At 44.2% G+C, this 13,013-nt stretch overlaps 1 pseudogene; it reads left to right on the plus strand.

Annotated features, from left to right (window-relative positions):
- The window catches only part of LOC128579584 (laminin subunit alpha-1-like), a 54,534-nt pseudogene that overhangs the window by 4,188 nt on the left and 37,333 nt on the right, over positions 1-13,013 (plus strand).

Below are 13,013 nucleotides of genomic sequence, written 5' to 3' on the forward strand. Positions count from 1 at the left end.
TCATAGAAATCCCCACAAATGGACTTTATTGCATTCAAATGATTGACAGGTACAGTCACCTTACTTTCAAATAAAAGATGGAATCTTAGCTCCACACACAATTATCCATAAATAGCTGGGGTTAAATATATTTTTGATAAGCACTTAAAAGAAGATAGATTTTATAATACAAATTTCTGCATTGTTTTCACAATTAGGCTACTAGCAGCTTCAGATTATTAATGGTTCCCCTGAAAGCAATTACTGTATAATTAAGAACTGGAAGCCTCCATCCCATGTGTGGTGGGCTTGTGATGATTCATTCCTCCTTGCTGACCCTCTGCCCACGGTCAGCGTGCTGAGCAGACCCAGCACATGCTCTGCCCTGCAGGGCCATTGTCTGCTTGGGGGAAACTGGATGTGAGCTGATGAGATTGGGATCTCTCCCGCCGAACCACTGACTTGCCACTCGATCTTTAGCAAGGACTTGGATCTTTCAAGATCACAGCATCTTTCCCCATGAAATTACCTCTTACGGGTCCCTGAACCGAGCAAGAATACAAATGTATTCATGGATTTCAACATGATTACAATGTCGGAGCCTTGGTTTAGCTATTTCTATAGACTTATATTTAGTCACCTGTTGTCTATTTATTCTTTTCCCTCACTGGAGAGTCATCTTCATGCTCCTTAAAGCTGTGAGGCTATGGACTCCACATCTCTTGTGGTTCCCAGGCATGTCCAGGAAAGTGCCACAGGGTCACATGCAGGTGCAGGACTTGGTGCTGGAGCTGCGTAGTGAAGGAGCGTGTGACGAGGGAAGCCCACAACCTCCCTTGAGGGGACATCAGTGTTCAGCTGAGGTCACTATGCAGACAGGTAGAAACCAGAGCATGAACGTGGCCATAGGGCAGCCCAGTGAAGGCTGCAGGAAGTGTGTCAGCTCCGGAGCGGCTCTCGCAGGGCGCACAGGAACGGCCTGGGGTAGTGTTTCAAGAAGCATCAAACAAGAAAGTACCGGGTGTCCCAAAAGTCACCATGCATAGGAAAAATGGAAAATCATAGCTAAATATATCTTTGTTTAGAAAATGTTCATTACAAAATTTTACAAAAAGGTGGCCAACATGTAGAGAATATTTTGTAAATATTTTGTAAAATTGTGTAATGAACATTTTATGAATAAAGATGCATTCAGCTATAATTTCCTTTTTTTTATGTTTGATGACTTTTGGGACATCCCTGTGTATAACATGATCTATCCAGACTCTCAGGCATGCTGAAGAATGGTCACTCTGATCACTCCAAGAGAAACAGATTCATTGTTTCTTATGGATTTTAATTGTACACTAATTACATGACACAGTTTCTGGTTTGTGATATCCTAATTTTGAAACTCTCCCTTGTTTGTGCCTAGACTTTTGGATTTCACCAGTGCAGTTGGCTCTGAACAAGTGGACTTGGACACCTGCTTGCTTGCACAAAGGCCTAAGCTGGCTTTTCTTGGCGAGGACGGGGAGCGCCTGCCAGAGCCCCAGGTGTTTCCGGTGAGAGCAGCCTCCTTTTTTTTTTTTTTAATTAAATCATAGCTGTGTACATTGATATGATCATGGGGCATCACACACTAGCTTCATAAACCGTTTTACACATTTTCATCACACTGGTGATGTTCCTGAGGTCCTGTCAAAAAAGGCGAGAGGAGACCAGAGGGGGTTAAAATAGGGCCTGGTGATAAAGGTATTGTGAGAGGAGGAGCTGGGTCCATGATAACAATCAGAGCAGCATAAGGTGTTGGAAGGCGCTCCCAGCAAACTGATGGGTGACATGGCCCATCATTTCTGTGTCTCAGGCCCCAATGCTCAGGGACCCTAACTAAGCTGATACACAGCAAGCTTTTTTCCAAGGTTCTAGAAGGATTTATTATCACTTTAGATCAGTGATTTTCTCTCTTTTTGGGGTGTGTGTGAGAAAGTCTCACTCTGTCACCCTGGGTTGAGTGCCATGGTGTCATCATAGCTCATAGCAACCTTAACCTCTTGGATTTAAGCCATCCTCTTGCCTCAGCTTCCCAAGTAGCTGGGACTACAGGAACCTGTCACAGCACCCAGCTAGTTTTTCTATTTTTCGTAGAGGTCGGGTAGAGACCAGCCTCTTGGTCAGGCTGGTCTGGAACTCCTGAGCTCAGGCAATCCACCTACCTTTCTTGGCCTCCCAGAGTGCTGGGATTACAGGCATGAGCCACACCCCCAGCCTAGATCAGTGATTTTCAACCGGTGTGCCGTGGCACATTGGTGTGCCGTGAGAGGATCTTAGGTATACTGGGAAAATTTTTAAAGATCATGAATTAAATTATTTTTGAAGGAAGCTCAAAGCACAGTAAGTATATTCTTTTTGTTACTCGTTTTTTCATCAACATAATTTAAGTGTGCCACGGAAGTTTAGCTCTAGGTCGGAGTATGCTCTGAGATAAAAAGGTTGAAACACTGATTTAGATATAAGCAGGAAATCATGAAAATATGTACTTAATGTAAGCCATTATACATACCTTCATTGCTTAAGAAATTTTTAAGAGATTTAATTCACTTAGGAAAAGCCAGTTTGGGGCAAGCAGTTTTTAATGGCAATCGCTGTTATTTTCCATTTTCTCCCCCTTCTATTTCTTGGTCCAAAGCGTGCACTCGAATAATTTAAAAGATGATGCAATTGACCCAAAGCAGTGCTTTCCAAGCAAGGCCTGTCTTTGAGTTCACGATGGTTTTCTGTGGTGGCATCTGCCTTGGGAACGGTCTGGCAGCCTGAACATGCTGTGGCACCGTCCCTGGGTTTCTATCCCCTGCCCCAGGGTTTAGGAGCTCTTCCCATCCGCTCCTCTTATCTGCACCTTGTTCCTGTCGATGTGAACTCAGATGCGTAGAACTCTGAGCCTTGTGAGACCTGTGAGACCCGACACCTGTGGGCTCTTCCAGTTTCCCGGTGCCTGTGCTACGTGGACCCTGGGCTGCTGTGTCCTCAGGGCCATTCCCAAAGACCGGGACCATGATGGGGGTGGAGAGAACATGGCAAAGCCTCTGCCCTTAGGGCTGTTGAAAATTGGGGGAGGGACTTCAGCCTCCTTTTGAATTTAAGTGAACTTGAGATGGCTTCAGGCACCTCTGTCTAATCATCTGATTAATGTGAGAGGTAAGGGCTGACCAGGGCCTCACTGAAACTGAAGATGAAGGGAGTGTAGACACCCATTCATGGTGCTGTGCCCTTAGATGATGGCTTCTGAGATGTTTTTCTCATGGAAGAAACATGTGTTACCAGGGCCGTGGCTGCAGGTGGCTGAATGTCCCCATGCGTCCCTTTCAGGAGCAGTGTGCGGTTTACGCCCCTCTAGAGTATGTGCCCAGCACCCACCAGTTCGGCCTGACGCAGAGCAGCCACATGGCATTGCCTTTCAATCAGTCTGGCATCAGGAAGAGGTAGGTGTTGTTCTGGGGTCCCTATGGGGCATGTCTCACGGATGAATGAGTCATAGGCCTGTTCTTCAGCAATAGGCTCTTCTCCAAAAGAACGTTTTCATTTGATGATTGGGGGCTGACTAGCAACCTAACAGCAGCTGTATAAAGGCAGGGATAGGAGCTGTGTGGGTACAGACCCTACGCCTTAACCGCTGTGGGCTCCGCCTTATCCCTCCTGGATGTCGGCAGCTTACCGCCCCTCTGTGTGTGTAGGGAGGCATGTGGCTGTCTGAATCAGTCTTCCTTCTGAATCCCAAGCCCGGATCAAGCATCGTCTGGCCTTCTACTCCCTTCTACTTTGAGCATTCACTAGTCAGATTCAGTTGTCTCCCCAAATGTTTCGCTATGGCCCCCAAATCTGTAGTGCTCCGTGTTCCTATGGCCTTCGTACCTGCTGGGAATCCTACTGTTCTACTGATCTCCAGGCCTGCAGCTCCTCTGTCTCTCAGCCCTCAGATCACCCCAGGCCTACCCGCAGCCCTGCAGCACTCTGGGCCTTTCCCTGCGCACACGGCTCAGACCCAGGCTCACCCTCTCTCTTTTGCAGCTCCTGCCTTTGCTCTCTGGGACTTCACCAGCCTCCCTGCCCCTAGCCTTTCAGTGTTCTGGTTCCAGCTGCTCCCACAGGCAGACCTGTGACTTCTTCATAAGAGTCCATCCCCCTTCCCAGTCTGGACTGTAGCAGCCTCCTGCTAGCCGATCTCTTCCTCCTTATCTCGCCCCTTCCTGGTCCTACAGTGCTTCCGTAATGTGGAGGCCTCTAGGCTGCGATTCATCCTCTTCTGAGGGGGTCTAGGCCACTGCCACAAGTGTGCCACTGCAAACTCCCTCACCACCACCACCACCCCCAGCTGCTCCACTGCGGGAGCCCAGGTGAAACCCAGCACTTTGCCTTCTCTATGCTGGGACCCAGGCTGGAGACCCAGGCTGGGCTCTGCTCACCTCCTGCCTGACTGGTCTGACTTCAACTCCATGGCCACCAATCTCAGGCAGAGCCTCCAAACTGTATGGAGAGCTGCTGCATTCCCCAATGTTCTCCTGGTTTATTTTCCATAACTCCTTACTCATCACTGCTCTCTTTTGTTTTTTGAGACAGTCTCACTCAGTTTCCCCAGTCTGTAGTGCCATGGTGTCATAGCTCACAGCAACCTCAAACTCCTGGACACAAGCAATCTTCCTGCCTCAGTCTTCTGAGTAGCAGGGACTAGAGGTACCCACCACAAAGCCCGGATAGTTTACCTATTTTTAGTACAGACGGTGTCTTCCTCTTCCTCAGGCTGGAGTTCAAGAACTCCTGAGCTCAAGAAATCCTCCTGCCTCAGTCTCCCACAGTGCTGGGATTTCAGGCAGCAGCCACTGCGCCACTCACAACTTTTAAATGTCAGAGCTCTACATACCTGCCGACCTCTTTTCACACCCCAGCTAGTGACTTGCCTCATTGAGAGGACAGAACTCCTCCTGTCCACTACCAAAAAGAGAAGCCGCTGGCTTTGTTCCCAGCCCTGAGTCCCATCTGCTGCATGGATGGAGGGTTCTGCCCCCTGGACCCCATTACACCTCTCCTCACTCGGACGCCTGCAGAAGCCAGTCCTCCCTCCCTAATGCATGACTCCCACCAGACACAGCCCCGTCAGCCTGCTATCCTCAGTCATAGAAGAGCAGCAAACCCTTGTACTGGATATCAGCTCGCTATTTCACTCAGATAACAAGATATACTTGGTGACAGTTACCCTATGAGGAAGTTTTTTTTTTTTGTTTGTTTGTTTTTTGAGACAGAGTCTCACTTTGTTGCCTGGGTAGAGTACCGTGGTGTCATAACTCACAGCAACTTCAAACTCTTGGGCTCAAGTGATTCCCTTTCCTCATTCTCCCGAGTAGCTGGGACTACAGGTACCCAGCATAATGCCTGGCTATTTTCAAAGACAAAGTCTTGCTCTGGCTCAGGCTGGTCTTGAACCTGTGAGCTCAGACAGTCCACCCGCCTCAACCTCCCAGAGTGCTGGGATTACAGGCGTGAGCCACCAGGCTGGCCGGAAGATATTCTTGTTATCATTATTTTATAGGTAAAGACATGGAGGCACAGGGCGCTCAAAGTCACATAGCCAGTAAATGGTAGAGCTGGGTTCAAACCTGGCCTTGTGGCTCCAGCATCTGTGCCTGTGCAGGGGACGCTCATCCTGAGACCTCCGTGGAAGCCTCAAACCACGGATGGTACTGAACCCTCCATGCACTGTTTTCTCCTATATGTGCGCACCTAGGATAAAGTTGAATTTATAAGTTAGGCACAGGAAGAGAGTAACAACAAGTAGCTATTAATGGAGCCAACTAAAAGGATATGTTGGCATCACTCCTGTTGCACTATGGGGCAAATGTTCAGTAAAACAAGGGTGCCTGGAACACAAGCAGTGTGATCCACTACAGGTGATCTGAGGACTGAAGCAAAACTACTGAGGGAGCACACAGGTGGCGTAGACACGTGGACCCGCTGCCTTGGTTGACTGTGGATAACCATGGATAACCATGGGTAAGGGGGCTGCTGGCGCCGCTATGCTCTGTCCCTGCTATAGAACCCTAACTTCTGAGACAGAGACTCCCCAGGAGGCTTGACACCCACCTCCACACACATGTCCTGAGGTAGTGTAGCTCTGTCTCACAGCAGGGCTTCTGGAAGAGTGGCCTTACGTGGCTGTCTGTCCTTCCATCAGGGATCATTCCCTCCTTTAACCACACAATCAGCCTCCCCTGCTCCCCTCTGGGCTCTCAAACTGACTTGCTGGCCACTCAGCCCAGCTCTCCTGGACCCCCGCCACGGCCCCCTGGCTCTCTGCCTGTGCCGCATTCAGTGTCCTTTGCCTGGTCCATCCCACACATCCTCCTGTGGTGGCTGAGTTCCAGTGGTTTTAAAATACCACCTAGATAGGGAAACACCCTCCTGTCCTCTATGACACCTCTGAGGGGACTCAGGGGTACAGGGACAGTGAGCCTCACCCAGCAGCAGGGACTTCCCTCCTCCCCAGACCTGCCCTGCTGCTCTTTACTATGTCAGCACCAAAGCCTAGACCTACAGATTATTTTACTATTTTTTTTCACTCCCCGAACCGAGTCTTATCAGCGAGCCCTCTTACTTCTTCCTCCAGAACTTTCCCTGAATCAGTTCAGCTCCTCCGTGTCCCCACTGCCACCTGGTCTAAGTAAGCCCCCTTGTTCGTGTGGACCATTGTGACAGCTGCCTGGTGGCCCTGTTTCACCTGATTTGTTCTTCACACCAGAGGATCTTTTAAAGATGTCAATCAAGTCACACCCACTTCCTCCTCTAAACCACCACCATAACTTCCCACTGTGTTTAAAATAAAGTCGGAATACACCCAGCTCCTCCCCAGCATTACAGAGCTGCCCCTCCCTCCCTCTTTCCCTGTGTGCTCCAGCGACTGACCATGGTGGTCCTTCTGAGGAAGGCCTGATGCCACTTCCCTCCACCCCCGCATGGCCACAGGTGGGGTTCCTGGCTGCTGACCATAAGCGAATTAATTTGATGGTCTCTGTGTCACCCTCACCCAGGGTGACAACTTTTCCTGCTCAGCTCTGTGGGGCTTGCTGTTTTGGAAAGCTCTCAGCTGAAATAACACCTTCCAGAATTATCTGAATATTTAGTGGAGCCTCTATGGGATGAAACCATGGCTCCCTGAAGCGTCTCTGGTGTCAGTACCAGGAGAAGGGATCGCCCTCTTTGTTCATTGCTCTATCCTCATCCCAGAAAAGCTCTGGCACACACGGGGACAAGCTAACCATTTATTAAATGAACGGGTGTGTGAATGAATGGATCATGGCTCTCCTGAGATACTCCACATAAATGCTGGAATGGCTGTCAGATTCTTTCTCTGAGGTTACTCCTTCCTGAGTAAGGCTCCTGTCCCCCAGGCTCTCGGTGCAGCTGAGCCTCCGCACCTTCGCCTCCAGCGGCCTTGTCTACTACGTGGCTCACCAGAACCAGGTGGACTGTGCCATGCTGCAGCTGCACAGCGGCTACCTCCACTTCATCTTTGATCTCGGCAAAGGCAGAACAAAGGTCTCCCACCCAGCGCTGCTCAGTGATGGCAAGTGGCACTCGGTAAGTCCCCAAGAGGCCTGCGGCCTGACTGTCACTGGGGCTCACTCCATTATGCCCCCCCTTTTTATTAAATCACAGTTGTGTACATCACTGCCAATGATGGGGCACCATACACTGGTTTTATAGACCGTTTGACACATTTTCATCACACTGGTTAACATAGCCTTCCTGGCATTTTCTTAGTTATTGTGTTAAGACATTTATATGCTACATTTACTAAGTTTTGCATGTACCCTTGTAAGATGCACCACAGGTGTTATCCCACCAGTCATGCTCCCTCCACCCCCTTCCTCCCTTCCTCTCCTCCCTCTCCCCCTTCCTCATATTCGTAGGTTATAACTGGGTTATAGCTTTCATATGAAAGCCGTAAATTAGTTTCATAGTAGGGCTGAGTACATTGGATACTTTTTCTTCCATTCCTGAGATACTTTACTAAGAAGAATATGTTCCAGTTCCATCCATGTAAACATAAAAGAGGTAAAGTCTCCAACTTTCTTTAAGGCTACATAATATTACATGGTGTGCATATACCACAATTTATTAATCCATTCATGGATGGATGGGCACTTGGGCTTTTTCTATGACTTAGCAATTATGAATTTGGATGCAGTAAACATTGTGATACAAATATCTTTGTTTTAATGTGATTTTTGGTCTTCTGGGTATATACCTAGTAGAGGAATTATAGGATTGAATGGCAAATCTATTTTAGATCTCTAAGTATTCTCCAAACATCTTTCCAAAAGGAATGAATTAATTTGCATTCCCACAAGCAGTGTAGAAGTGTTCCCTTTTCTCCACATCAACACCAACATCTCTGGTCTTGGGATTTTGTGATACAGGCTAATCTTACTGGAGTTAGATGATACCTCAAAGTAGTTTTGATTTGCATTTCTTTGATGATTAAAGATAATGAGCATTTTTTTTCATTTGTCTGTAGGCCGTGTGCCTGTCTTCTTCAGAGAAGTTTCTCTTCAAGTTCCTTGCCTAGCCTGTGATGGGATCACTTGTTCTCTTCTTGCTTATACGTTTTGAGTTCTCTGTGGATTCTGGTTATTACACCTTTGTCAGATACATAACCTGCAAATATCTTCTCTCATTCTGAGGGCTGTCTGCTTGCTTTACTTACTGTGTCCTTGGCTGTGCAGAAGCTGTTTAGTTTGATCAAGTCCCAGTAGTGTATTTTTGAAGCTGCTTCAATTGCCCAGGGTGTCCTCCTCATAAAATACTCACCCAGACCAATTTCTTCAAGGGTTTTCCCTGCACTTTCTTCTGGTATTTTTATAGTTTCATGTCTTAAGTTTAAATCTTTAATCCAGTGAGAGTCTATCTTAGTTAATGGTGAAAGGTGTGGGTCCAGTTTCAGTCTTCTACAGGTTGCCAGCCAGTTCGCCCAGCACCATTTGTTAAATAGGGAATCTTTTACCCACTGAATTTTCTTAATTGGCTTGTCAAAGATCAAATAATGGTAAGTAGGTGGATTCATCTCTTGGTTCTCTATTCTGATCCAGATATTTACTTGTCTGTTTTTGTGCCAATACCATGCTGTTTTGATCACTATCGATTTATAGTGCAGTCTCAGGCCTGGTAGCTTAATTCCTCCTGCTTTGTTTTTATTTCTGAGTAATGTCTTGGCTATTCGAGGTTTTTTCTGATTCCATGTAAAAAAAAAAAAGTATTATTTTTTTCAAGATCTTTAAAGTATGACAGTGGAGCTTTAATAGGGATTGCATTAAAATTGTATATTGCTTTGGGTAGTATGGACATTTTAACAATGTTGATTCTTCCCAGCCGTGAGCATGGTATGTTTTTCCATTTGTTAACATTTTCAGCTATTTCTTTTCTTAGAGTTTCATAGTTCTCTTTGTAGAGATCTTTCATGCCCTTTGTTAGATAAACTCCCAAATATTTTATCTTCTTTGGCACTACTGTGAATAGAGTAGAGTCCTTAACTGTTTCCTCAGCTTGACTATTATTTATATATATAAAGGCTACTGATTTATGAATGTTGATTTTGTAACCTGAGACACTGCTGTATTCCTTGATCACTTCTAAGAGTTTTGTAGGAAAATCCCTGGTGTTTTCCAGATATACAATCATATCATCTGTGAAGAGCAAATGTTTGATTTCTTCTGACCCTATATGGATACCCTTGATCACCTTTTCTTCCCTAATTGCAATGGCTAAAACTTCCCTTACAATGTTAAAGAGCAGTGGAGACAATGGGCAGCCTTGTCTGGTTTCTTTTCTGAGTGGAAATGATTTCAATTTAACTCCATTCAATATGATATTGGCTGTGGGTTTGCTGTAGATGGCCTCAATCAGTTTAAGAAATGTCCCTTCTATACCAATTTTCTTAAGTGTTCTGATCATGTAGGGGAGCTGGATATTATCAAAAGCTTTTCTGCATCAATTGAGAGAATCATATAGTCTTTGTTTTTTAATTTGTTTATGTGGTGACTTATAGATTTACATATATTGAAGAAGCCTTGTGACCCTGGGATAAAACCAACGTGGTCACAATGTATAATTTGTTTGATGTGTTGCTGGATTCTGTTTGTTAGGATCTTGTTGAATAGTTTTGCATCTATATTTGTTAGTGATATTGATCTATACTTTTCTTTTCTTGTTGGGTTTTTTCCTGGTTTGGGAATCGGGGTGATGTTTGCTTCATAGAACATGTTGTGTAGTCTTCCTTTTTGTATATTTTGGAAAAGGTTTGGTAACATTGGTACTCGTTCTTCTTTGAAGGTTTGGTAGAATTCTGATGTGAAACCATCTGGTCCTGGGCTTTTCTTTTTAGGGAGAATTTTTATTGTTGATGCTATTTCAGAACTTGATATGGGCCTGTTCAACATATCCACTTGACTCTGGCTAAGTCTTGGAAGGTGATGTGCTTCCAAGTATTGGTCAATTTCCTTTAGATTCTCATATTTCTGAGAATAAAGTGTCTTGTAATACTCATTAAGGATTTTTTTAATTTCTGAGGAGTGTGTTGTTATTTGGTTTTTGTTGTTTCTGATTGATGAAATTAGAGATTTTACTCTTTTTTTCCTGGTTATGTTGGCCAAAGGTTTATCTATTTTATTGACCTTTTCAAAAAAACAACTTTTTGATTTATTGATGTGTTGTATAATTCTTTTGTTTTCAATTTCATTTAATTCTGCTCTAATTTTTTTTTTCTTTTCTTCTACTGGTTTGAGGTTGAAATGTTCTTCCTTTCCAGTTTCTTGAGATGTCCCATTAATTTGTTAACTTCCTCTCTTTCCGTTCTCTTGAGGAAGGCTTGCAGTGCTATAAATTTCACTCTTAGGACTTCCTTTGCGGTATTCCAGAGGTTCTGATAATTTGTTTCTTCAGTGCCGTTTTGTTCAAAACTTTGGCAGTTTCCTTCTTAATCTTATCTATGGCCCAGCTATCATTCAGCATAAGGTTATTTAAGTTCCATATTTTTGTACGAGTATGCAGATTCCTGTTGTTACTGAGTTCAAATTTTATTCCATGGTAGTCCAAAAAGATGCAAGAAATAAGTTCTATTCCTTTAAATTTACTGAGGTTAGACTTGTGACCTAAGATGTGATCGATGTTGGAGTATGTTTCATGGGCTGATGAGAAGTATGTGTATTCAGTTTTGTTGGGATGGAATGTTCTGTAGATGTGTGATAAATCCAAATGTTGGATTCGAAAATTTCTTTGCTCAGCTTCATATTGGAGTATATATCCAACGCTGCCAAAGGAGTGTTGAAATCTCTGACTATTATGGAGCTGGAGGAAATCAAGTTGCTCATGTCTTTTAGAGTTTCTTTTATAAATTGAGGTGCATTATGGTTGAGTGCATAAATATTAATAATTGAAATCTCATCATACTGAGTATAACCCTTACCAAATATAAAGTGACCATTCTTATCCTTCCTTTTGTTGGTTTAAAGCCTATTGTGCCTGCAAATGGAATTGCAACACCTGCTTTTTTCTGATTACCATTTGCCTGAAATATGGACGACCATCATGTCACCCTGACTCTATATTTATCTTTTAAGGTAAGATTTGAATCTTGTATGCAGCAAATATCTGGCCTGAGTTTTTGTATCCAGTCAGCTAACCTGTGCCTTTTTAGAGGACAGTTTACGCCTTTCACTTAATGGAGAATATTGATAAGTCTGGTCAAATTTGGGGTTCGGGTTTTTTGAAAGTCCAGTGGACATTTTTAATCCTTTCACCACTGTGGAAGTTGAAGTTTGATCAAAAGTTTCTGAATGAGTTTACTTTTGTGGTAGAGGATTGGGCTGCTCATTATGGAGGATAGGTCTGAAAATATCCTAAAGAGCTGGTTTGGTTATGGCAAATTTCTACAACATATGAATGTTATTAAAGTATTTAATTTCTCCATCATAAATGAAACTCAGTTTAGTTGGATACAGAATCCGAGGTTGAAAGTTACTTTGTTTTAGGAGATTAAAAGTCGATGACTACCCTCTTCTGGCTTGAAAAATTTCAGCAGAGAGATCTGCAGTCATTCTAGTTTTCTTCCCTTTTGTAGGTAATGGATTTCTTATGTCTGGCTGCTTTCAGAATTTTCTCCTTCATATTAACTTTAGTGAACTTAATTATGATATGCCTGGGGGATGTCTTATTCAAGTTGAGTTGTGCTGGGGTTCTGAAACTGTTTGTTATGTGAATTTTCGAATCTCTTAGCATCTCTGGAAAATTCTCTTTCATAATTTCATGGAGAAGGGCCTCTGTGCCTTGCAAGGCCACTTCATCACTTTCAGTAATTCCAATGAGGTGGATATTAGCCTTCTTCGAATTATCCCAGAGCTCTCTGAGAGAATGATCCGTTTTTGCTCTCCATTTCTCTTCCTCTTTGAGAGTTTGGGAGTGTTCAGAGGCTTTGTCATCAATGTCAGAAATCCTTTCATCTGCTTTCTTTACTCTGTTACTGAGGGATTCTACTGTATTTTTGAGATCTTTGAGGGCTGCAAATTCTTGCTTCATTGCATCAAAATCTTTGGTGGTTTTGTCTTTAAATTTTTTAAATTCTTGAGACAACTTTTGAATTTCTCCTCAAATTTCTAATTCCAACTTTTGAATTCCTCCTCGAATTACCCCAAATTTTCTTCCATTCTATTAATCTTGTTTGCAATCCAAGTTCTGAATTTGATTTCTGACATCTCGGCCAGCTGTTTATGAGTGGGATCTTCAGTTACATCTGCCATATCTTTTCTTGGGGATGTTGATCTATTCTTGTTATTCATGTTACCAGAGTTTTTCCACTGATTCTGCCCCATGATTATTTTATACCATTTGACTTTTCCCCTGGAGCTTTGTCGAGTACCTGTACAGTGCTACAGCCTGAGAAACTGTGGACCTGTTTGGTGTGGTGGGGCTAAGTTGCTCTGTCTTGTTTTCAGCTGGTCTCTGTCTGACCC

The sequence above is a fragment of the Nycticebus coucang genome, unplaced genomic scaffold, assembly GCF_027406575.1.
Source record: "Nycticebus coucang isolate mNycCou1 unplaced genomic scaffold, mNycCou1.pri scaffold_69, whole genome shotgun sequence".
Taxonomy (NCBI): domain Eukaryota; kingdom Metazoa; phylum Chordata; class Mammalia; order Primates; family Lorisidae; genus Nycticebus; species Nycticebus coucang.